The 27,592-nt window shown below is 42.9% G+C and overlaps 1 protein-coding gene across 1 annotated transcript in view; it reads right to left on the bottom strand.

Moving 5' to 3' along the window:
* Positions 1-19,906, bottom strand: part of GPRIN2 (G protein regulated inducer of neurite outgrowth 2) — a 60,953-nt gene extending 41,047 nt beyond the window's left edge. Inside the window, exon 1 of the mRNA XM_077257193.1 lies at positions 19,696-19,906. The gene's annotated coding sequence lies outside the window, so the exon portion shown is untranslated. The remainder of the gene's footprint in view (positions 1-19,695) is intronic.
* Between the last annotated feature and the right edge of the window lie 7,686 nt (positions 19,907-27,592).

Below are 27,592 nucleotides of genomic sequence, written 5' to 3'. Positions count from 1 at the left end.
CTTCTAGCAGGTTTCAGAATCCGAATGTTTTTGCCGTCCACACCCCCCAGTGGGGAAAATTACAAATGTCCTGGAATTTTGCAGCATTTTCCAGCCAGAGGTCAGTTGTGGGTTGGGGAGGAATTCTTCATGCAAAACATCACATAAAGCACGGCTAGTGTCTGCAACTATCCCAGAAAGGGTGGACACTCCAATCCTAAATGTAGAGATGATAAGGTCTCTCCGGTAGCCAGAAATCTGTAGAACAGAAAATGGAAAAAAAAAATCAGTAGATGGCTTTTATAACAATAATAATGATGTGTTTCTTTTTCAAAATTATGTACCTCAGAGTCACCAACAGATGTTCAGCAGGTATTGCTCGACGTAGTTGTGTGTCCTGCCTGGTGATGAATCCTCGGACATAGTGACCCCCAGGAAGAAGCTACGTGCTAAACGCGCGTTGGGGTTTTCCTCCTCACGGCAGTCCCTACGCATGCAGGTAAACAACATGGTGCTGCTGCCTTCTTAGTATTTTTCTACATTGGCATCACTGAATAGTCCTATAGTCCCCTTAGACTTACATTTACTTTATCATGATGCACTTGCACCTTATTAGGAGTCATTCTTGATCTCTATAGGATCTTTCTTTATAGATCTTATACACTATTATACTTTATAGGATCCTTTTTACATACCCTATACACCTATATAATATTTTGGGGACCATGCACTTGCACTTTAGTAGTCGATAGACCTTTACTCTGTAGGCAGTTTTGTGCATTTATCGTGAAACTTTTCTTTTACAATCTAGAGCCTGCTGTTTCACTGTTGTGCAATATATACTGTATCGTTTTACTTACTCACCACTAAGACTTTGCATTTGATTTATATTTTTCACTCATGCCATGGATTGCTTTGAGCTCACTCTGCCTTGTTTAAATTCCCTTTTTGTACAAAGATAATGATTTTAATTCATTGTGAATAAAATATCTTAAAATTTTACTTTTTGGTCTTGTACTTCCCTTCTTCTTTAGTTTTTGTTCCGACATCCTTGTGTAGTCATAAAACTTCTCCAGGTTTTCACGGAACTCGGTGTACAACGAGTGGTAGGCTCCATGGCTCTCTTGGACTTCAACGATGGGGTGTTGCCAATAGCGACAACGACGTCTTCTCCATCTTTCTCTTCTTCTTTCTTCTTCACAAGCCACAGCAAAGGCAAAAGCCAATTTCAGTGACAAATCAAAATTAAAATCGAAGCTCTCCACGCTATAATTCATCTTGAAGCTGTATACAGCAGAAAAAGATGAGGATTTCATCTGTGCAGGGTTTATATATAGAAATACCATGAGACACGCCCAATGTGTGTGGCTTGTGTCAAGGAAATTCTTCTGGAAAAGCATTGTCCGCATACCCAAATTCCCATGAAAATATCGAATGCATGTGCATAAACGCATGCAAAAGCGCATACAAATTCATGCACATGCAGCGTTTTTTTTGCATCATGAGCAAGCTAATGCGGATAAAAAAAACTCAGCGTAAGCATGTGTTTAAATGCGTTTTGGCATGCGTTTGCACATGCAGATGAAACACTGCGCACAGATACGCTAATGTGAACCCAGCCTTAATGTGGGTATACCATATAATACACACATATCCATCTCAACTAACAGTCCTTCTGAGGACTTATAAAGCTGCATAGATATCAGTGCTAGGTAGGCAGGCAGGGTGGCAGACTGCAGTGCATATAGCAAGAGGGTCCATTCCAGTTCTGGCTGTTGCTGCTGCTGGTACAGATATTTGTAGACATAATCCCAGATATCAGGGGCCAGGAATATTTTTTTTACAGGCCAGTTACTGAAAACTGGTTTGTCTGTCACATGGATCAGAGATAAAAGATGTGCTCAAAATTCTGCCATTTCTGTCATCCATTTACATTTTTTTGCAGTGTGTTAGCGAAGTTATTGACACCAGTTTGCTGGTAAAAATAGATATTTACAGGCCAGCTATTGAAAACTGGGTTGTCTGTCACACGGATCATAGATAAAATGTGCGCCCAAAATTCTGCCATTTCTTACATCCATTTAAATTTTGTTGCAGTGTGTTAGCGAAGTTATTCACACCATTACCTACAGGCGAGCAATTTCAAACTGTGGTTTGTCCATCACACGGATCACATATAACTGGGCTCAAAATTCTGTCATTTCTGCTCTCCCAATTTTTTCGGACTGACTGACCTTCATTTCTTAAAGTAATGATGGCCACTCATTTTTCTTTACTTAGCTGCTTTTTTCTTGCCATAATACAAATTCTAACAGTCTATTCAGTAGGACTATCAGCTGTGTATCCACCAGACTTCTGCACAACACAACTGATGGTCCCAACCCCATTTTTAAGGCAAGAAATCCCACTTATTAAACCTGACAGGGCACACCTGTGAAGTGAAAACCATTCCCAGTGACTACCTCTTGAAGCTCATCAAGAGATTTCAAGATTGTGCTAAGCAGTCATCAAAGCAAAAGGTGGCTACTTTGAAGCACCTAGAATATAACACATAATTTCAGTTGTTTCACACTTTTTTGTTAAGTATATAATTCCACATGTGTTAATTCATAGTTTTGATGCCTTCAGTGTGAATGTACAATTTTCATAGTCATGAAAATACAGAAAAATCTTTAAATGAGAAAGTGTGTCCAAACTTTTGGTCTGTACTGTATATATATATATATTTATATTTAATACAGAGCTAGATAGTATAAAAGCTGGTAATTCAATTGCCGGCTTTTGGTATCTCCTTACCAAACCCGACAAGATATGAGACATGGTTTACATACAGTAAACCATTTCATATCCGTCATATTTTTACATATTCCTCACTAATAATGTTAGTAGTTTGTCTGTGCAAAATATGGGAACTCTAGGTGTTAAAATAAAGGGTTAAATCACGGAAAAAAATGGCATGGGCTCCCGCGCAATTCTCTCCGCCAGAGTGGGAAAGCCAACTACACTTGCGGTGGATAAAGCGTGTATCCTGTCTCAGTGGGTTGACAGTCTCCACTGCCTTTGTGGCCCATATCTTCTAGGCCATTTTTTTGGATGCAATTCAAACTAACTTTTGGGGCTCCACCAAGCATACTGCTAAATTTAGCACACTGATGAAGGTCCAGTATCGACCGAAACGATCTCTGTATGTAAATAAACCCCACTTTTTTTTGCATCACAACATTTTGGAGTGTGCTAGTCACTTGTATCTTACACATCAAGGTTTGGGAACCTATGACTGTGCACCTCCCCTCCTAGGCTGTGCTGAGCATTTTCTATACCAGAGTGGGAAAGCCAGTGACTGAGGGCAGATATTAATAGCCTAGAGAGGGACCATGGTTATTGGCCCCCCTGGCTAAAAACATCTGCCCCCAGCAACCCCAGAAAAGGCACATCCGTAAGATGCGCCTATTCTGGCAGTTAGCCACTCTCTTCCCACTCCCAAGTAGCGGTGGGATATGGGGTAATAAGTGGTTAATGTCACCTTGCTAATGTAAGGTGACATTAAGCCTGGTTAATAATGGAGAGATGTCAATAAGACACCTATCCATTATTAATCCAATAGTAGTAAAGGGTTTAAAATACACACACATATTATGAATAAAGTATTTTAATGAAATAAACACATGGGATTTTAATATCTTTATGTACACTCAATCCACCTGAAGACCCTCGCTCTTCTGAAAAAAAAAAGGAAAATAAAAGAACAACAATATCCCATACCTGTTTGCCGTACAGTCATGTCCCATGCTGTAAATCCATCTGAAGGGGTTAAATACATTTACAACCAGGAGCCTGCTAATGCATCCGCTCCGGGCTGTAAAATACAGGGGAATGAATGGAATGCAGGGAAGCTTCGGTGACTTGCGGTGCCGTCATTGAAGCTGCGCCCCCTAGTGGCATAAACTCATATTAACTGTAGCATGAGAAAATATTCAGAAAAATTCCCACACTACAGTTCAAATGAGTTTATGCCACCAGGGGGCGCAGCTTTGATGACTTTATGCTATCTAGCTCTGTATTAAATATAAATATATATATGTTCTCACTGACATATATGTAGACTGTATATATGTTTTCATGAATATTTGAGCCCGTGGATCCATTATATGTCTATTTTGCAAGCCGGCGAGAAAATCTCGCTGTACGAATGCGATACGAATGACATACGGATGACACACGGACACTTTTTGGAGAAAAAATTGCATCCTCGCATTGAATACGGATCACTGTACAGGAACTTTTCTGCATATCTTGGCCGTAAAAAACGGACCATATTTTTACATGTTAGGTCTGACCCCGGCCTTATTCTCCTTCCTCCCACCATGCCAAGTGCCCGGAGACAACTGATCTCACACTTGGACACTCCGAAGGGCTGTTCACTTTTCCATTTATAGATTCGAGCCTCTCGCCCAGCCCACTTGGGCACACAGGGGGAGGGAGGCATAGCAATCCAACAGGCAGGACGAAGCAGTGTGGTGGCCAAAGACAGAATGCAGGAAACTGTTCCTCGTAACACCAACACGACATAAGTTGCCAGTCCAACTGGTCTTCCTGAGTCTGGTTGTTTTATAAAGACTCTGCCGATAACCCCCAAAATGCCATTTGCACCACCTGCCAGGCCAGCAGCAGCAGGGGTAGCAAAACTACCAGCTGGACGACCACCAGCATGATCAGGCACATGGCAGCAAAGCACCCAACTTTGTGGGCCAAACCCCAGAGTCCAGGAACATTGTCTGCAGGTGACACCACTGCTTCTTCCGCTGTTGTGCGTGCAAGCCAAAACCCTGTCCATGGTGCATGCGAAGATGGCTCCTGCCCTGCACCTGTCGTTGCACACTGTAAAGATTATAAGGGATAACTCAGGAGACTCTTTGCATGGAACAAGACAACTACAGGACACAGTTTTATAAGTGGTAAAGTCTATATTATCACACGGTGATTCAAACAGGTGCAGAGAGAAACTCAAGTCCACAACACTTGGTGTAAAAATTAAACGCAGCTTAACAGTCTATTGGAAACTTCAGAGGAAAATGCAATCACGCAGAAAGTCTATGAAGCACAATTATTCTTGTGGATACTTGAAGCGAATAAGTCCTTGGTAGTCCAAACACAGATAGATATGCTTATAAGGCAGTTCAAATAATATCTTAGCACAACCAGGGAGGCCTGGGTAAAAGTCTCAGGTTTAAGCAGAGCAGCAACAGCTTACATGTCCAGCAAATGCAGATGGAGACAAACACAAGCAGCCAGATGGAGGATTACTGGAAACCAATGTATGCAGCAGAAACTCAGAGCTGAGTAGCAGGATCTCCACACAGGTTCACAGGAGCAGGTGCAGGTCCAAAGTCAGGGAGTCATCAGGAGCTGGATGCAAGGCAGAATACTCTAGCACAGACTAAAGGCTGGGGTGGAGTTATATAGCAAGAAGACACATTGCACATGAGACCAAAGACGCCATCTTGGAAAAGGGCAGTAATGCACAAAAGGTAATCAAAATGTTCAGGGTCCTGACACACACACTCAACTAGCACCATCAGCAAGCACAGCCACGTCCTTGTCCAAGCGCTGCGTTCAGTTGTCCATACCCCATTCCTTGGAACGCAAGTGCAAATACGCAGCCAACACCCCACAGGCCACACTACTAAGTTCACACATTTCGTGACTGCTCGAAATGTTACCTTTAAGGCTCATGGAGACAGAAGCTTTCCACAACCTGATGGCGGTGGCTGTCCCTCGGTACTCGGTCCCCAGCTGCCACTATTTCTCGCGGTCTGCCGTTGCTGCATTACACAAGCATGTGTCCCACAACATTAGCTGTGCCCTCAACAATGCAGTTACTGGGAAAGTCCACCTCAACACGGAAACATGGACAAGTGCTTGTGGGCAGGGATGGTACATCTTGCTGATGGCACACTTGACATAGTGGAAGCTGGGACCCAGTCAGTCCTTGGGATGGAACACGTGCTCCCGACGCCGAGGATTGCAGGCCCTAGGTCAATCATGGTTGCCCCCACATTCTAAAGCTCCTGCACCTCCTCCTCCTCTTCAGCCTCCATCTCAGAAATGACCACATCAGTCACAAGCATGAAGCACTGCAGCACTGCCTCAGCCAAGCGGCAACAGGCTGTGGTGAAGCTAATATGCTTAGCTGACAAACCACAAAAGCTGAAGAGTTGTGGACATCTCTGAATAAGCAGACAGATCTGTGGCTGACACCGCTGAACCTACAGCCAGGCATGGTCGTGTTTGACAATGGCTGGAACCTGTTGGCAGCTTTGAGGCGAGGCTAGCTCACACACGTACCATGCCTGGCCCATGTGCTTAATCTCGTGGTTCAGCAGTTTCTCAAAACCTACCTGGAGCTGCCGGATCTGCTTGTCAAAGTATGCCGCCTGTGTGCCCATTTTAGAAAGTCAGCTACAGCTTCCGCAGCCCTTGCCGTGCATCAGCAGCTTTTGCATCTTCCGGCTCACAAACTGGTGTGTGATGTCCCCTCACATTGAAACTCTACACTGCAGATGTTGGGAAGGATTTGTGAGCAGAAGAAGACAGTTGTTGACAACCAGCATCAACAAGGCCATCGGTATTCAATTCAGACTCCACACATAAGACTTCAGGAGTGGACATGGATGTCAGACATATGTACCATCCTCCAAAACATTGAGGACTCCACCAATATGGTGAGCGGCGATGACGCCATAATTAGCGTCACCATCCTGCTTCTCTGTGTTCTGAAACGCTCTCTGCTCATAATCAAAGAGGATGCATTGCCGACGGAGCACGATGAGATAGAGCAGGGAACCATACAGGGTGATTACACAGCCCAGCCTCATCTCATCCCAATGTGGATTGGGTGACAATGAGGAAGATGAGGAGGAGGAAGAACAGGAGCTAGTTTCATGCACTATAGATGGTACTATCCGCCCAACTGTCATACCATCTGTTCAGAGTGGATGGCCTGAGGACAGGGAGGAGGAGGAGAGCATGGTCAGTCATCATCTTGGTGAGCACATGGAAGTCTTGCCTGTTAGCAGTCTGGCATGCATGGCTGAGTTTATGTTACGCTGCCTCTCCCGTGACCTTCGCATTCTCAAATTTTGAGTGACAGTCATTACTGGTTGGTGACACTTCTAGACCCATGCTACAAGGAGAACTTTCTATCTCTTATTCCCGAGGTGGACAGGTCAACTAAAATGGAGCAGTACCAGTGGGCCCTTGTTGCAGAACTATTAATAAAATTCCCGTCTGAAAATGCTGGCGGCATAGGTCACAGTTCATTGGACAACCAAGGAGTACAGGATAGAGAGACACAACTCCAATCCAGCAAAGGCAGGGGAATACTGTCAAAGTTCTGGGAGAGTTTTCTCAGACCCTCCCATCGCACTGGCCATGAGACACGGGGTACTCTCACAAGGAATGCAAATTTTTGGAAGGTGCTGAGGGAGTATCTTGCTGACCGTACCAACGTCCTCCGTGATTCCTCTGTGCCTTATAATTATTGGGTATCCAAGCTGGACATGTGACATGAACTGGCTCTCTACACCTTGGAGGTCCTGGCCTGCCCTGCCACTAGCGTTTTGTCACAGCTGGTTTTTAGTGCCGCTAGTGGAATTATAACTGATAAGGGCATCTGCCTGTCAACTGAAAATGGTGACAGGCTGGCTTCTCAACACCATCAAATTATAGCAGCGTAACAAACTCAAATCCAGTGTCTTTTTTGGGGAGGTTTATTCTCATGTACCTCTTCACACCCACACATGGGTATACGCTTCTTGATTTTGGCTATTTGCTGTTGTCCTCCTTCTCCTCCTTCACCACCACCACATGACCAGGGTGAATGTTGTCTATGATGGAACACCCACATAATTTTTTAAAGGGTGTTTATGATGACCGTAAAAAATGGTATACAGTATGTTTATGTATACCCCCAGGGGTAAATGTTTGACAGCAAATACACTTAGTGCATGGGCATTACAAGTATCGGAGACCCACTCCTTTCTAATGGGAACATTTTCTTTGAGGCCCTCATCCACGTCTCTTCCAAGGGGCATTGGAGTGCCTCCAAATTTTTGGCAGCCCTTGCTTTCACTGCATAGGCAAACACTATGGGAGGCCCACTTCCTAATAATGGGAACATTGTTTTCAGGAGGCTCTCTGACCTCAAAGTCTTTTCCAAGGGGCATTGGATTTCCTCAAAATTTTTGCCAGCCCTTGCATTCACTGCAGAGGAAAACACTATGGGGGACCCACTTCTTAACAAAGGGAACATATTTTCATGAGGCCCTCCTCTACATCTCTTCCAAGGGGCATTGGACTTCCAAAAATTTTTTGGCCGCCTTTGCATTCACTGCATAGGAAAACACCATGGGAGACCCACTTCCTAATAATGGGAACATTTTTTCATGAGCCCTCCAGTATGTCTCTTCAAAGGGGTATTGGGTTGCACCTAAATTTTGGGAAGGCCTTACATTCACTGCATAGGCAAGCATAATGGGAGACCCACTTTCTAATAATGGGAACATTGTTTTCAGGAGGCCCTGCTGTACGTCTCTTCAAAGGGTATTATGGTGCATCCAAATTTTTGGCAGCTCTTGCTTTCACTGCATAGGCAAACAGTAAGGGAGACCCACTTCCTAATAATAGGAACATTGCTTTCAGAAGGCACTCCTGTATGTCACTTCAAAGGGGTATTGGGATGCGTCCAAATGGCAGTCCTGCTACTCACTGCACACGCAATAACAGTATAGGAAAACCACTGTTTAATAATGGGAACAAAAAAGCATAGACGGCTGTTGGCTCTCTAAGAATAGTGAGGGCTGACAGCTGGCACTTTAAGAATAGTAAAGGCCGCCTGATGGCCCTATTAAAAAAGACTTTGTGACTTTCAGAGTCCCTCCTTCATAAATGAAACAAGATGTGTCTGATAATGTGCAACACACCACATGGCCAGATAAGGTTGTAAAATGTTAAAAAGACATTTCCCAGTGAATGCATCAAAAATGCTACGTGTGAACATAGCCCAACCCAAGGTGTGGAGGAACATTTTTGTTTTTGGCTATTTATTTTGCCTTATATACAAGTCATTACCCTGGAAAGGATGTTCCTTAATATATTTCCCAGGAAAATCCATTTTGGTTTAGTTTTTGTATGTTTTATCGTGAGTCTGTAAAAGTGTCATATGACTCTGACAACATTGTTCACAGCAGTGACCTGGGAGACAGAAATGCTTCCAGGGGTCTTCCCCATGCTGTTCCCATGTCATTTGAGCACTGTTCCCATCGATTTCACCAATTTCCAGTCCCTATGCAGACTGGGGGGGGGTGTTGCCCGCCAGAAAAATCCCCGAGCTTCCCATAGACTTACATAGGGCTCATTGCTCGGGTCGAACACCCGAGCATTCCAATTTGCTCGACCCGAGCAATGAGCACCCGAGCATTTTAGTGCTCACCAATCACTAGTGATGAGCAGTGCCTGGTTTTATCCACAACTAACGCTTAGAATTATCACCAAAAAAGTCTATTATCATCTCATCAGACTAGAGAATCTTATTTCTCGTAGTCTGGGAGTCCTTCATGTGTTTTTTAGCAAACTCTATGCGGGCTTTCATATGTCCTGCACTGAGGCGAGGCTTCCGTTGGGCCACTCTGCCACAAAGACACGACTGGTGGAGGGATGCAGTGATAGTTGACTTTGTGGAACTTTCTCCCATCTCACTACTGCATCTCTGGAGCTCAGCCACAGTGATTTAGGGGTTCTTCTTTACCTCTCTCACCAAGGCTCTTCTGCCACGATTGCTCAGTTTGGCTGGACGACCAGGACTAGGAAGACTTCTGGTGGTCCGAAACTTCTTTCATTTAAGGATTATGGAGGCCACTGTGCTCTTAGGAACCTTGAGTACTGCAGAAATTCTGTTGTAACCTTGGCCCGATCTGTACCTTGCCACAATTCTGTCTCTGAGCTGCTTGGCCAGTTCCTTTGACCTCTTAATTCTCATTTGGTCTGACATGCACTGTGGGCTGTGAAGTCTTATATAGACAGATGTGTGCCTTTCCAAATCAAGTCCTATCAGTTTAATTAAGCAAAGCTGGACTCCAATGAAGGAGTAGAACATCTCAAGGAGGATCACAAGGAAATGGACAGCACGTGACTTAAATATGAGTGTCTGAGCAAAGGGTCTGAATTCTTATGACTATGTGATATTTCAGTTTTTCTTCTCTATTAAGTTTGCAAAAATTACTACATTTCTGTTTTTTTTCAGTCAAGATGGGGTGCAGGGTGAACATTAATGTGAAAAAAATAACTTTTTTGAATTTATCAAATGGCTGCAATGAAACAAAGAGTGAAAAATGTAAAGGGGTCTGAATACTTTCTGTACTCACTGTATGTATGACCCATAGTTATGAATGTAGGATATTAAAAAGACAAACAAAAAAAGTAATACTCACCTCTGACCTTTCCAGCCACCATATCGTCTTCTTCGTTCCAGCGTTGTGTGCTCCATCTCCAAGACTGTTTGCCGCGTCCAGGCCACAGAGGTCACTGCTCGTCATAAGGCCTCAGTGTTGAAAGAATAGGGCGGCAAGCAGCGGTTATGTGAGTTCAAGTTTTTTGTTTTTGGCCCTGTTCCAAATAACATATATCTTTTGGTTATGAATAGAGATGAGTGAATATTTTAATATTTGGTTCAGTTCAAGATCGCCGAATTTGTAATATTCACCGATTTAATCGTCAATTTAATCACCAAATACAGCCAAAAATACACAGCACAAAAGCCAATGATTCTGAGTCACCTGCCAGGGCCATGTGGTACTCGGTACCGGGTCCGGTACTTAAAGGGGATGTCACGGTGGCTGTGACCCAGTCCGTGGCCCTGGGCGCCCAAGGAAAAGGGGAAAGGTCTTTAAAGGGTCAGAGGGGACCGACGCTGCTTAAAGGGGTCCTCTGGGACAATGTTACTGCAGCAAAGATGGTGTCAATTCCCACAGGTGAAGCGGGGTCCCTAGGGCTCCTGATGTGTTTAGCAGGGATGATGAATGCTGGCAAGTAAATGGAGGACACAGGGTTGCAGTCTTTACCTGGTTTATTGATGTTGTAGTCAGCCTCAGTTCAGGGTACCGGTAACAGGTGTAGAAGGAGTACAGGCAGCCCAAAAACAAGTAGGAATCCAGGTCAGTTTGGGAGCCTTCCCCTATGCGCTGGTTTCTAGTCTCTTGCTGCCTGTGGTGTCCTAACAAAGTTCTCTTACTCTGTCCTGGGACAGTACCTGCACGGTAGGCAACTTGAGCCGTTTCTCTGGGGTCTCTTTACACTGTGACTCCAGGATATGGAATGCTGCTGTACCTCAGGTTTACTGTGGTCAAGTCACTTTTAGCTTCCTGCCCTCTGGTTCTGCTGTGTGACTTGCAGTTACCCACAACCTCGGGCTCCTGGTGCCCAGTTTTTGCACTCTGCTTAGAGGGACCCAATCACAGCCCTCCTCTAGCCCCTAAGTTCCTCAGTGCTCCTTCACTGTCTGCTCTCAACTCTCTAATTCCTCCTCCAGACAAGGATGTATATAAGGAAGTTCCCCTTAAACAGGGTTTAGAGCTCCCCCTTCTGGCCTGGAGTCAGAAAGTGTTGCATGTAAGATTACCTGCCAAAGGGATCCCTCCTGTCTCCAGGCATTGCAGTACCCTCTCCAAGAGGAAGGCAGCACCACTGTGGTACCCGAACTCCTGGGGTGACACATTTCCAACACTGTTCCCCCCATTTTTGACAACCAGAATTGCTAAAGCAGAAAGCTGGAGGCTGGTATTCTCAGGCTTCTCAGGCTAATAAGTGGCCATGAATATTGGCCCCGCCAGCCTAAAAATAGTAGCCCGCAGTCGTCCAGAAAAAGCACATCTATTAGATGAGCCAATTCTGGCGCTTTGACCAGCTCTTCCCACTTGACCTCTAGCAGTGGCAAGTGGGTTCATATTTGTGGTGTTGATGTCACCTTTGTATTTTCTGGTGACATCAAGCCCACAGCTTTGTAATAGAGAGGTGTCTATGAGACACCTATCCATTACTAATCCCATAGTTGTATGGTAAATAAAGACACAGCCAGAATAAAATCCTTTATTAGAAATAAGACTAAACAGTTTGCCATTTTTATTTAAAAATAACAAACACAGTTATACTCACCTAATTCCACCGAAGCCCTCATTCTCCTGTAATAAGACTAAAATAAAAAAACAAAAATAACCCTCACCTATCGGTCGTTCTGTCCCATGCCGTAATCCATGTTACACATACATTTCACCGGACAATACAATTGTGACATCAACCCCACTTGTCACTGCTACAGGGCAAGTGGGAAGAGCCGTGCAAAGTGAGAGAATTGGGGGCTTTTCTGGGCAGCTGCGGGCTGCTATTTTTAGTCTGGGGTGGCCTATATCCATGGCCCTTTACCAACCAAAGAATACCGGCCCCCAGCTGTCCACTTTAGCAAGGCTGGTTGTCAAAAATTGGGCGACCACACGCCATTTTTAAATTATTTATTTAAATAAAAATATGACATGGGGACCCCTCTACTCTTGATAACCAGTCTTGCTGAAGCTGACAGCTGAGGGTTGCAGCCCCCAACTGTGTCAGAATTGAGAATTTTGATAATAACTGATCAATTCTGGCAGAGAAAGAAGCAGGCATTTCTGATAAGATATATTACATAGTTAGTAAGTTACTTATTTTCATGCGTACTACTAATTTATGAAATAAAAATTAAAATGACTGTTACGCTTTAAATCTACTTTCAATCTTAAAAAAGATGAAACTAAGAATTCTAATAGGCTATACACCTAAAATACAAGACAAGAGCACATAAACCAAAATATCACAGGGTGCACAACAAGGGTAGGCGCACCATGTAAGATTCCTACCCCCTGTAATAAATGAGGACATTGTGACCAAAATTGAATTTTGCACACACGAGGGAGGTTTTTCTGTGGATTTTGATATCACAAGGCAAACCTGTTCTCAGAACAGAAAAGATGGCATTATAGTGAGCCAGGAGAACTGTATAAACTGGCAGCGAAGGCTAAGCTGGGAGGGAATTCTGCACAAAGCGATCAGGTGATTGTCAGCTTATCCAGTTGTAAGAAGGTCAGAAACAGCTGAGGGAAAGCTCTGGCTCAGGAGAGGCAGAAAGTCTTTTTAAGCCAGAAGGATATCTGATTTGCTCAGCTGCTCATGCAAATGTTAACAAGAGCTTTTCTGTCTAGTTCTATTAGAATGACATTATACTTAAGGGGTTTTCTGTTTCTGTTGAGGAACCTTAGAAAGAAATGTTATGAAATCCAGAATATTTTAGTTTTATATTACTTGTTGCTTTTATATTATCTATCTATACCACAATGAAATTGTCACCATATTAGTCTCTGTCCCTAATAAGACTTAAGGTACCTTCACACGAAACGACTCTACAACGAGAACGACAACGATCTGATCGCTGCAGCGTCGCTGTTTACATCGCTGTAGAGATGTCAAACACAGCAGCTCCAGAACGACGCAGGAGCGATCCTGTGACGTAGCGGTGACGCACTTATCGTTCTCACAGGTCGTTAGCTCCATGTTTAACATTGCTGGCATCGTTGCTTTTGCTGTCAAACACGACGATACACGCCGATCTGACGACCAAATAAAGTTCTGGACTTCTAGCTCCGACCAGCGATATCACAGCAGGATCCAGATCGCTGCTGCGTGTCAAACACAACGATATCGCTATCCAGGACGCTGCAACGTCACGGATCGTTGTCGTTCTCGTTGTAAAGTCGTTTCGTGTGAAGGTACCTTTAGGAAACAATTTCTCAGGAAGTCAAATAACCTCTTGGTACTTCATTGCTGATTAGTCATGACCCCAGACAGCTAGCTGCTCAGATTACCCTGTATTTTATTTATTGTATTTTTTGGTGTTACTTCATTTAATGTGATTATTGTTAACAAGCACAACAATGAGCATAGAGAAATAGAAGGAGGAACCCTCCTGCTACTGAGAAGCCTTGCAGTGACCTAGGAGATCAGGGCCGCCATCAGGTCATTACTGCCCTGACTGGCGTATGGGCCGTCTCTTCTGATCACCAGGTTCGGGCCCCAGCGGCAATATGGACCATGTGTCTCCATCCTACCCGACACAGGATGGGAGACACAAGGGGCAGGATGGAGACAAGGGGCAGAATGGAGACACAGGGACAGAATTGGAGACACGGGGGCAGGATTGGAGGCAAGGGGGAAGGATGGGAGACATGGGTGCAGGACTGGAGACACAGGAGCAGAATGGAGACACAGGGGCAGAATGGGAGACAAGGGGCAGGATGGGAGACATGGGGCAGAATGGAGACACGGGGCAGGATGGGAGACACAGGGGAAGGATGGGAGACATGGGTGCAAGATTGGAGACACCAGGGCAGGATGGGAGATATGGGGGCAGGATGGGAGACAAGGGTCAGAATGGAAACACGGGGGCAGAATGGTAGACACAGGGGCAGGATTGCAGACAAGGGGCAGGATGGGAGACATGGGGCACGATGGGAGACATGGGGCAGAATGGAGACAAGGGGACAGGATTGGAGATACAGGGCAGGATGGGAGACACGGGGGAAGGATGGGAGACATGGGTGCAGGACTGGAGACACAGGGGCCGAATGGAGACACAGGGCAGAATGGAGAGACAGAGGCAAAATGGAGACAAGGGTGTAGGATGGGATACATGGGGGCAGAATGGAGACAAGGGGCAGAATGGAGACAAGAGGCAGGATGGGAGACACAGGGGCAAGATTGGAGACACTGGGACAGGATTGAAGATACAGGGACAGGATTGAAGACACGGGGCAGGATTGGAGACACGGGGTGGCAGGATTGGAGACAGATGGTACATGATCATTGGGCAGGATGGATACAATGGAGACAGATGGGAAAGGATCATGGGGAAGATTGTGCAGGATCATGGGACAGATGGGGCAGGATCATGGGACAGATGGGGCAGGATCATGGGACAGATGGGGCAGGATGGGATATCACATGGGGGCAGAATCGATACTCATCAGGGTAGGATGGGAGAACATATTGCTGGAGCCAGGAATGAGACACAAAGGGGCCAAGATGGGGGATATTATTACCATAGGGGCTAATTAAGGGATATTATTACTGCAGTGATATATTTATTTTAATTTTTGAGGATACTGTTTTAAATGCGGGAGGCGGTCTTGTTACTGTACAGAGCGACACTGTCACCTTTTTTTCTTCTTCTGATGTAGTTTAGAATTTGGGGAAAAATTAAGTAATGTGTTGCTCTAGATAACTGTGTTACTTCCTGCAGAGACGAGCCCTGGCTGGAGGTGATGGCGGTCTGTGCTGGATGAAGATGAAAAGAAAAGATGAAGGACTTAATAATAATATTAAAAAATAATCTTTATTTGTATATAGCGCTAACATATTCTGCAGCACTTTACAGTTTGCACGCATTATCATTGCTGTCCCCGATGGGGCTCACAATCTAAATTCCCTATCAGTATTTATTTGGAATGTGGGAAGAAACCGAAGTACCCGGAGGAAACCCACGCAAACACAGGGAGAACATACAGCACCTGCCTGCTGAAGGTGATTTTTTTCCCCATTCAAATAATATTCATTATGTAAAATAGGGGGCAGTTCACTTTGAGATAAGTGACTTGTCATAACTCATAAGCCATCAGCATGAATATCTAATCAGAGCATCACATGAAGACCCCCACACAGGTCGCATCTCATTAACTGAAAACTGAAAATAAAGATTAAACAACAACCACAAGATGGATTTCGCCAACCAAGGTATCATTCTAATCAGTATAATGGCACCAACCTAACACTGTCTGTAGGTTACTGTGCACAATCCTGCTGACAGGTTCCCTTTAACACACTAAATGTTTTGTGTCTAATTATATATAAATGAAGTGCTCTGCTAGGAAATTCTGTAAAGTGGTATTTACATTGAAATGAACATACTTTGCTGATACATGGAATCCATACAGCACACAGAGGGTGCAACTCTTGCTATTGTCAGTATTATTAATTCCAGTAGCTGTATATTTCTCTTAGGGTATGTGTCCACGTTCAGGTTTGCTTCAGGCTTTGGAAAGGATTTTATGCAGGTAAAATCCTGACCAAAAATGCACCTGAGGTCACTGGCAGGTCACCTGCGGTGTTCCTGCGTGTTTTGCTCATTGTAGCAACATGCTGCGTTCTGAAAAAACGCATCGCATATGCGTTTTTGCGGGAAAAACGCATGCGTTTTTAAATGCACAGTGGAGACGGGATTTCATTAAATCCCCTCCACTATGCTGTAACATCTGGACGCTGCGTTTTTGATGCTGCGGCTCAGCGCTGCGTCAAAAACGCAGCGTTTCCTGAACGTGGACACATACCCTTAGGGCTCGTTCAGACTGGCATGTAGCCAGCATAAACTCGGACGAGTGCTATCTGATGTTTCATTGTGTAGCACTCGCTCCAATGTTATAATATGGAGCAGTGCCGACTAATGTTCACTAAATTCTAAAAACCTGCCATTATGATTCTCCAGGTCAATATGAGTTCATAGACACCAAACATGTTTAGGTTCTTCTTTATTTAAGTGGTGAAAAAAAATTCCAAAGTTTGTTAAAAAAAAAAAATAATTGCGCCATTTTCCAAGACCTGTAGTGTCTCCATTTTTCGTGATCTGGGGTCAGGTGAGGGCTTATTTTTTGCGTGCTGAGCTGACGTTTTTAATGATACCATTTTGGTGCAGATACAATCTTTTGATCTTTTGTCCATGCCTTCATTGCACGCTCCAATGCTGAGCCCATGTCTTTCCCTGCACTCAATGACTGATTTAATCAGCCATCAAGTGCCTTTAATAGCAGCACTCCACCTGTCCAATCACTGACTGTGGGATTTAACACACGCCAGCTGGAAGCGCGTCACATGTCCCGCCCATCGGCACCGCTGTCACTTGAACGCAACACATCGATAGGTTATCATTACAACCAGGGAATCTGCAGAGGACCCCAGTGCCTGTCGATGTGAATCTCCTGTGAACACCGGCTTGTTGCCATCGTTCATAGGAGATCATGATTTCTACTATACGTAGCAATGCTGAAGTGTTGTATAGTACAAGCGATCGGGCGATCACAGTTTCAAGTCTCCTAAGAGGACTATTAAAGTCAGTCAAAAGTGTGAAAAAAAGTCAACAAAGCAGCTCTTCATACTCCAGTCTGTTCAGTCGAGTGAGCGTCACTCAGGGCCGGACTGGCCATCGGGCCATTCTGGCAAGTGCCAGAAGGGCCGATGGCAGTAGTGGGCCGCTCGAGTGTGCCGCTGTCGGCACACTCCCCCCGCTGTCCCCACACTCCCGGCCCCGCATTCAACTATACCGGCGTTTATGACGCCGGTGCAGTTGAATGCAATGATGGAGGAGAGTGCGTCTGCTGATGCCCCCTCTCCCATCATTCCCCGCTCTGCCTGCCGCTGACACTGCGGGTGCGCAATGACGTCATATCATCGCGCACCTGCTGTGTGACCGGGCGGGCAGAATGCAGCTGCTGAGACCGGAGCCAGGAGCAACGCGGGGCACGAGGAGAGAGGTGAGTAGAGTGTTTTTTTTTAATTATTATTATATGTCATTGACTGTCTGAGTGATAAGGGGGCTATGGGGGGGGGGGCTGCATTACATTCTATGGGGACTGGGCTGCATTACATTCTATGGGGACTGGGCTGCATTACATTCTATGGGGGCAGTGCTGCATTACATTCTATGGGGGCAGTGCTGCATTACATTCTATGGGGGCTGTGCTGCATTACATTCTATGGGGCTGTGCTGCATTATATTCTATGGGGCTGTGCTGTATTACATTCTATGGGGCTGTGCTGCGTTATATTGTATGGGGGCTGTGCTGCATTACATTCTATGGGGCTGTGCTGCGTTATATTGTATGGGGGCTGTGCTGCATTATATTCTATTGGGCTGTGCTGCATTATATTATATGGGGCTGTGCTGCATTATATTCTATGGGGCTGTTCTGTATTATAGTCTATGGGGGCTGTGCTGTATTATATTCTATGGGGCTGTGCTGTATTATATTCTATGGGGCTGTGCTGTATTATATTCTATGGGGCTGTGCTGCATTATATTGTATGGGGGCTGTGCTGTATTATATTCTATGGGGCTGTGCTGCATTACATTCTATGGGGGCTGGCTGTATTATATTCTATGGGGGCTGTGCTGCATAACATTCTATGGGGGCTGGCTGTATTATAGTCTATGGGGGCTGTGCTGCATTACATTCTATGGGGGCTGGCTGTATTATAGTCTATGGGGGCTGTGCTGTATTACATTCTATGGGGGCTGTGCTGTATTATAGTCTATGGGGGCTGTGCTGTATTATAGTCTATGGGGGCTGTGCTGTATTACATTCTATGGGGACTGAGCTGTAATGCTGGATACAGCTGTGATTATATGTTACATAGTCGTGTTACACTCCCCTCACTTCTTGTAACCTACAAGTGTACAAAGATATTATACAGTCACCATGTGACAAGTGGGCCTGTGTGACTTCAAATGCCAGGGCTGAATTTTAGTCCCAGTCCAGCCCTGGCGTCACTGCTGATTGTCACTGCAGAGCGGAAAAGAAGAAGCTGCTCTGTCAACGTGACATCATCAGTAGTCACCGACTCTTTGGCAGGAATGTGACTGTCCTGAGGAGGCAGAGATCGGCGCTGGGCACAGCAGGCAGGTAGCTAGCAACATCTTAGCCCCAGAGCAAAAAATAAACCAAAGTCCTGGACAACCCCTTAAGTGGTTAATCATACTGTAATAAAATGCAATGTACTTCATACAAATCATAGTAACTTCAGCGTTTTACTTGTGGTATAGAAAAGTCGATCAATTAGTAACGTACAATGCAGCCATGACAGATTTAGGACTGCTACACATGTATTTATGTACCGGCCCACACAAAAAAAGTCACTGAGAATAACCACTTATAGATTTTCTGTACCATGTTGGGAAGTGCTAATTTTGTACCTAATTAATATACTTTTATTTAACTGTAATTTGTGAAAACCTATAATAATATGTTAGAATTAAATGGATTTTCCAGGATTTTTTTTATTTCTTGGTCTGCCCAGTGTAAAATTAAATAATCTGTGCTCACCCACTTCAAGTCTGTATGCACTACTGTATTTTGTTATTTTCACATTGGACAAGCCAGGAAGCAAACATAATTGATTCCAGAAAACTCTTAATGACATTTTTGTACAGTATTTAAGCTTTACATGCATCCGAAAGCCCACGAAAGACAAGAGACAAAATCACACACTCTCATGTATAAATATTCATGTCAGTTCATTTTTTAATTTTGTTTATATGTGTTTTTTATATATAATATATAAGATGCAACAAACATTTGTCTTCAGATATTACATTTTCTTTCCAGTCTTTGGAGTAAAGAAAATACATGCTACAAATGTCATAGAGACAAGTCATTGGACCCAGCATTGTCTTTCTTTCTCCATAGCAGGGCTGCAGGTAAAAGACTCAACTCACAATAAATCTGTGACCTTACAGTGTAACAAATTCAGCCCTGCTACATCTGTACGTACAAATCTTACATTCGGAAATGATGCTTAATCTGTTGTTCTTACCTTTCTGTTAAATGATGAGAGCAGATCCTGTATAAGTCAGTCCTGACACAGAAGTGTTTTCCTTGATGTTCCCTTTGTTGGTTGCTCTTGTTGGACTAGAAATAGGGGGCGAGGAGGACGATGTGCCCGGCCACAGGTGCCCACTGTCCCTCCCCTAAGCCACCCACTTCTCTCTCTGTGGAGGGGACAAGACGGTGTTTCAGAAGGAGGAGGGAGATAAACTAATCTCAGCGGATTACCGAGAGGTGCCTGCCCTCATCCTGTAGGTGCTGGGCAGGGAGGGAAGAGACGCAGGGAAACGAAACCATCACCAAAGCCAGAGACGTGAACTCTGTGTGTGAGGGTCTTACACCATAGCGTTATTATCACTGAGCTGCAGCATCTGCTCCTTAGAGGAAACCTTGGGTGACCCCCATCATCCACAGATGAAGCAGTAGTGTCAGGCTGGGGGAGGAATGTGCTTCAAGTCTGTGCATTTCTCTCTTTATTTCTCTTTTCCTTTCTCTTTTTGCTTCTTTCTCTTTTTCTTCCTCTCTTTTTCTTCCTCTCTTTTTCTTTCTCATGCTTTTTCCTTTCTTTGTCTCTCTTTTTCTTTCTTTCTCTTTTTCTTCCTCTCTCTTCTTCTTTCTCTTTTTTTCTTCCTCTTTTTCTCTGTTTATCTTGCTTTTTGTTTCTCTTTTCCTTTCTTTCTCTTCTTTTTTTGTTTCTCTTTCTCTTCCTCTCTTTTTCTCTCTCTTTTTCTTTGTCTCTTTTTTCTTTTCCCTTCTCTTTTCTTTCACTCTTTTTCCTTCCCTCTCTCTCTGTGATTTTTTAGGGTCCTCTGTCTCTTTCTCTCACCTGTAACACTATCAGTAACACCGGATTCAAGTTAGTCTGCAGTTAGCTATTAGATATTAGTTAGCTATTCGATTTTCCATGCATGGTGAATTATACATAGAGTGGATATTGTTTGGGTAAAATTTTGATCAGGACTTTGAGATGTTTATTTTGCCTACTTGTGGTCCTGGGTTATTCACATAAATCTCTTTTGTCGCACATAATCAAACATACTCAATCGTACGTAAGTTCAATTTGAAAATAGGTACCCTTGACCACTAGTACTCAAAATGACCAGCTCAATGTCCTGAACAATATTTGCCCAAAAAAATATCAACTCTATGTGTAGTTCAGAAGTTATTCACGTAAATCGCTTATGTCGCGAATAAACAAACGCACTCAATCGTACGTAAGTTCAATTTGAAAATAGGTACCCTGGACTACTAGCACTCAAAATGACCAGCTCAATGTCCTGAACAATATTTGCCCAAAAAAATATCAACTCTATGTGTAGTTCAGAAGTTATTCACGTAAATCGCTTATGTCGCGAATAAACAAACGCACTCAATCGTACGTAAGTTCAATTTGAAAATAGGTACCCTGGACTACTAGCACTCAAAATGACCAGCTCAATCTCCGGAACAATATTTGCCAAAAAAAATATCAAGTCTATGTGTAGTTCAGAAGTTATTCACGTAAATCGCTTATGTCGCGAATAAACAAACGCACTCAATCGTACGTACGTTCAATTTGAAAAGAGGTACCCTTGACCACTAGTACTCAAAATGAACATATCAATGTCCTGAACAATATTTACCAAAAAAAATATCAACTCTATGTGTAGTTCAGAAGTTATTCACATAAATCGCTTATGTCGCGAATAAACAAACGCACTCAATCGTACGTAAGTTCAATTTGAAAAGAGGTACCCTGGACCACTAGTACTCAAAATGACCAGCTCAATGTCCTGAACAATATTTGCCAAAAAAAATATCAAGTCTATGTGTAGTTCAGAAGTTATTCACGTAAATCGCTTATGTCGCGAATAAACAAACGCACTCAATCGTACGTAAGTTCAATTTGAAAATAGGTACCCTGGACTACTAGCACTCAAAATGACCAGCTCAATGTCCTGAACAATATTTGCCAAAAAAATTATCAAGTCTATGTGTAGTTCAGAAGTTATTCACGTAAATCGCTTATGTCGCGAATAAACAAACGCACTCAATCGTCCGTAAGTTCAATTTGAAAAGAGGTACCCTGGACCACTAGCACTCAAAATGACCAGCTCAATGTCCTGAACAATATTTGCCAAAAAAAATATCAAGTCTATGTGTAGTTCAGAAGTTATTCACGTAAATCGCTTATGTCGCAAATAAACAAACGCACTCAATCGTACGTAAGTTCAATTTGAAAAGAGGTACCCTTGACCACTAGTACTCAAAATGAACATATCAATGTCCTGAACAATATTTACCAAAAAAAATATCAACTCTATGTGTAGTTCAGAAGTTATTCACGTAAATCGCTTATGTCGCGAATAAACAAACGCACTCAATCGTACGTAAGTTCAATTTGAAAAGAGGTACCCTGGACCACTAGCACTCAAAATGACCAGCTCAATGTCCTGAACAATATTTGCTAAAAAAATATCAAGTCTATGTGTAGTTCAGAAGTTATTCACGTAAGTCGCTTATGTCGCGAATAAACAAACGCACTCAATCGTACGTAAGTTCAATTTGAAAATAGGTACCCTGGACTACTAGCACTCAAAATGACCAGCTCAATGTCCTGAACAATATTTGCCAAAAAAAATATCAACTCTATGTGTAGTTCAGAAGTTATTCACGTAAATCGCTTATGTCGCGAATAATCAAACGCACTCAATCGTACGTAAGTTCAATTTGAAAATAGGTACCCTGGACTACTAGCACTCAAAATGACCAGCTCAATGTCCTGAACAATATTTGCCAAAAAAAATATCAAGTCTATGTGTAGTTCAGAAGTTATTCACGTAAATCGCTTATGTCGCGAATAAACAAACGCACGCAATCGTACATAAGTTCAATTTGAAAAGAGGTACCCTGGACCACTAGCACTCAAAATGACCAGCTCAATGTCCTGAACAATATTTACCCAAAAAAATATCAAGTCTATGTGTAGTTCAGAAGTTATTCACGTAAATCGCTTATGTCTCGAATAAACAAACGCACTCAATCGTACCTAAGTTCAATTTGAAAAGAGGTACCCTGGACCACTAGCACTCAAAATGACCGGCTCAATTTCCTGAACAAAATTTGCCAAAAAAATATCAACTCTATGTGTAGTTCAGAAGTTATTCACGTAAATCGCTTATGTCGCGAATAAACAAACGCACTCAATCTAACAAATTTTGCCCCCAAAATTCAGAACTCTATGTATTTTTGAAGAATTATACAAAATATGCTAACTCCACATGTGAAACATTTTATCGGTACCTCACTGTTTGCTATCACATTCACAACTTACTTGAAGTTTCCATAAGGGCTTAACCCACTAATCTATGGTTAATTCAAGGGTTGTTGAACAGATGCTAAGTTTGTGTGTGAAATTACACTTAATAAAGTTTTATGTCATCAAATTATTTATATGTAATTGTATCGTCATTCTTAACCTTTTTTTAACTTTACATAGTGGTTCTTGTGTAGACATGGGGGTCAGTGGGTGCTCTCATCCGCTGTCCCGACCGCCTTTACAAAGACAGTATGGACCATGGCTCATCCCAACTGAATGCCTGACCTCCTCAACAGTGGGTGGAACACTACTCATACAACACAGGGTGACGGAATCACAAAATTAAGACTTTCTGGGATCTCCAAACAATTAATGGCATATATCACACAACCAGCAAAACACAAAATGTAACAGGCAACAGTTTCTCACCCTTCCACTGGCTCACCAGGGATTATAATATCCGTTCAACAGAGCTTCCAGGGCTACTTACTCCAAGCCAGCAGCACCCCGCTTTCGGCGGGCACCCACCGAGAACGGAATAATGCCAGATTTAGGAAGCTGACTGAGTACCGCAAATTCTGTAGTCAGGTGACTGGATTGTCCCAAGCTGTATACCATCCTTATGTAGTCTTTGATCTCTCATCCGAATCCTTGCATTCGATGCTAAAGTCCATTTAGTCTTATAATCCATGTTCGGTTATGGCCTGCCAATCGGATCTGCAGATCAAAAATTGGTACCATGCAGCAAGAGAGAGTTGGTCACTGGACAGTCCTTCTATACCCCTGAGCTCTCAATTCAGACTTGGGTCTTCACGATTGGTGGAATAAGAGTGTGCTAGATTGGCTAGATTCCAAGCCGCAAACATAATATCCTTAGTACTAATGCTGTCTAACAGAGATGAGATAGAGATTTACATAGAATCGAGCAATACAATGAAAGGTTAGCATAATTGATTTATACGAGTCTGTGACCTTCCATGGCAAAGGTAATGAGTCAACAGGAACTGTAAACCTAGACTCCTTAAGCCCCCGTCTCACTAAGCGAGATCGCTAGCAAGATCGCTGCTGAGTCACAAGTCTTGTGACGCAACAGCGACCTCAGTAGCGATCTCGCTATGTGTGACACGTAGCAGCGACCAGGCCCCTGCTGTGAGATCGCTGGTCGTGTCGGAATGGCCTGGACCTTTTTTTGATCGTTGAGGTCCCGCTGGGTAGCACACATCGCTGTGTTTGACACCTTACCAATGACCTCGTTGACGACTCAGACACTGAATCGTCATAATAGCTCCCATGTGACATCGTTGTACAGGTCGCTACAGGTCGCTGGTGAGATGTCAAACAGTGAGATCGCAGCAGCGATCGTTGGAAGATCTCACTGTTTGACATCTCACCAGCGACCACAAAGCGACGCAGCAACGATCCCTGACAGGTCGTATCGTTGTCGGGATCGCTTTAGCGTCGCTAAGTGAGACGGGGCCTTTAGAGTCTTGTAGAAACAATGAGGGGCTTATCACATGGTAATAAACAGAATACCATCATGTGTGACCAAATTTTAAGAAACTCAACCAATAGTAGGCATTGAAAGAGTCCATGTCATCACTGAGCTGTTCTGATGTGATACACTCACTTGGAAGCCATCGAAGTATGCTATAGAGTGGCCCTACATGGAGGATTGTCTGTGAACTTCATCTGTACATGGTAAGGATTTGTGTTGAACTGGCATACTGAAGTTAACTTACACTGTAACCTCAAGTATGAATTTCAGTGTTGTTGTGTTTGTCCTGTTTGAAAGTTAAATTTATATTTGGGTATATAAAATTTTTAATATTTTTAAGAATAAAAGTAAATGATGAGATCAGTCTCAACATTTTACTTACAAATGTACTTGCTTAATGTAAATTTTTTGAATCATTTTTGTTTTGATATCTCAAAAAGGTTAGACATTGGAGGTCTTGCTTTAAAATTTTTGTCTTAATACGAAACTGCTACAGTGTATGTATAAATATTGTTGACAAGTATCATCTTGTCAACTAGTGTGCAAGGAAGTAGTGCTTCAACTAGATATTCATACTCTATGTATTATAGGCACAAAGTATGTGAAATTAAATTAATTGATAATAATATTAGAAAGTATACCTATTATAAATGCTTATTATATTCATGTCACTGACAATAATTTCAAAATATGTGGATTATTAAGTTTTATGTACCTGATCAAGGTTGTTGATTTAGTAGTATGGTTTTAGTAAACTGATTATTAGACATAAATTTTATTTGTTACCAATCCTTGTAATATCTATGAAATGCAACTAAAGTGAGTTGCGTCATTGTGAAAAGTGGAACATTCATGCATTTTAAATACAGTAGATAATTTTAATGCGCATAAAATTTTTAGGTTGTTGGCTTAGGAATGTTTTGATGTACGAAGAGCAGCCATAGTCACATTAAGATTTTTAAAAGGCAGATAAGAGACTTTAGTTATGTCTCAGTGGTTGAGTCTATACCCATCGTTGGACTAACAGGTTTGAGTTTACGAAACGTTACAACGTGCATGTTAGCTATTGCAGGGCGCAAATTTGTGTGGCTATCTTGCATCAGGGTTGTATGATTGGCGTTCTAGTTGGCTTAGGCGTGAAAATATGTGTGGTCTGTTGTCATGTTTATAGTCCTTGTGATAGGGAATGTTGTCCATTGTAAAGGTGACGTAATAACATTACATGCAGTTACATTTAAATTATAACCCTAATGTGGCACACTGAGCACTTAAAAAAAAATTACATACACTTACATTAAAATATTAAATACCTATGCCACTCTGAACACGTAATAAAAATATAAATCACATGGTTAGCTTGGTAATACAACATTGAGATTTCATGAATACAAATTAAGTGTTGTGTCTGTCATTGTCCATTAGAATGTTTTTTTTAATTTCCTAAGTAACCCTAGTATGTTTCCATGAAAATGATAAATGGCACAGAATAATAATCTTTGGGTCTCAATTGGTCATTTGTGAAATTAATTCATTTGACTTATTTCATAGGGGAAGATAGTACAATCTGCTTTCTATGTTTATTACATAGTTTGTTGAATATGTTAAAGGATATACCTTATATCACAGGTTATAAATTTGCACAAAGAGGAGAGTGTTATTCATTTGGAAACATACTTGTTTTTGTTTTCTATCAATGTTAAATGTAAAAATAACCACACCACGCCATGACATCTAATGACTTCTTATAGACATATAAGCTCACTATCCATTGCACTTCTGACAGTGATGTTTGTTTCCAGCATTCCGATACTGCAATATCGTGTATCGGCCGATATTCGCTGTATCGGAGTTCCGATACTGAGTTCCAATACTTTTACAATATCGAATACCGGAATCAGAAGTTCCCATAATGCAATGAGCTAGTTTTATTCTATTCAGCCAATGAGGATCCTAAGAAGTGTGGGCACATCCTGTTAGGCATGTTAGCCATGTTAACTAATGGCATGGCTGAGATTGGCTGCTCAAATGATGTCAAGATGCACTATAATGGAGTGTGGGCGGTGCGTGGGCGGAGACTGCATGTCTGTGTGTGCAGGCGGGGTCTGTGTGTGACCGTCGGGGGTCTGTGTGGGCCTGCTGAGGAACTGTACGGGCCTCTCGGGGGTCTTTGTGGGCCTGCCAGGGGTCTGTACGGGCCTCTTGGGGGTCTGTACGGGCCTCTCCGGGGTCTGTGCGGGCCTGCCGGGGGTCTTTGTGTCTTTGTTCAGCCATCGTCCGATGGTATGACAAGTCCCATCGGCTATGCCTGCTACAATGACAGTGATTGACACATTAGCCAATGATGGGACAGTAGTAGTCCCATCATCCGGCTAATGTGTGGATTGTAAAAAAAACAACACAAACATACATACTACATACATACATACAACATACTACATACATACATACTACATACATGCATACCACATACATACAACATACTACATAAATAGAACATACATACAACATAAATACAACATACCACATTCATACAACATACATACTACATCCAACATACTATATACTACAAACATATTACATACATACATACAACATACTACATACATACATACATGCTACATACAACATACATACAACATACTACATACATACAACATACCACATACATACAACATACATACTAGATACATACTACATACATACAATACATTCATACATTACATACATATAGACATAAAGTACATATAACATAGAGTACATACTCACCATAACTTGTCACTTTGTTCCCCGAAGCCAGTGTCATCTGTAAAAAAAATATTAAAATAACAAACTAACAATATACTCCCTGTCCGCTGAAATCCACGAGTGTCCCACGACGATCTCCTGTGGAGAGCAGCAGCATCAGCTGATGAGACCGCTCTCTAGGGGCTCCAGGAATACAATGACGGGAGGAAGGTATCCTTCCGCACTGTATTCCTCCGCCACTGTAAAATCTAGTCCCCAGTCTCACTTTTGGCATTGCTGTGAGAAAGTTCCCATGCAGCTTTTGCCATAAAGTGAGACCAGTGAACTACAGTAACCTCTCAGTGATGC

The sequence above is a fragment of the Ranitomeya variabilis genome, chromosome 4 (assembly GCF_051348905.1).
Source record: "Ranitomeya variabilis isolate aRanVar5 chromosome 4, aRanVar5.hap1, whole genome shotgun sequence".
Lineage (NCBI taxonomy): Eukaryota > Metazoa > Chordata > Amphibia > Anura > Dendrobatidae > Ranitomeya > Ranitomeya variabilis.
The sequence above is the reverse complement of the archived record's forward strand: the minus strand, read 5'-3'. Positions and strand labels throughout refer to the sequence as shown.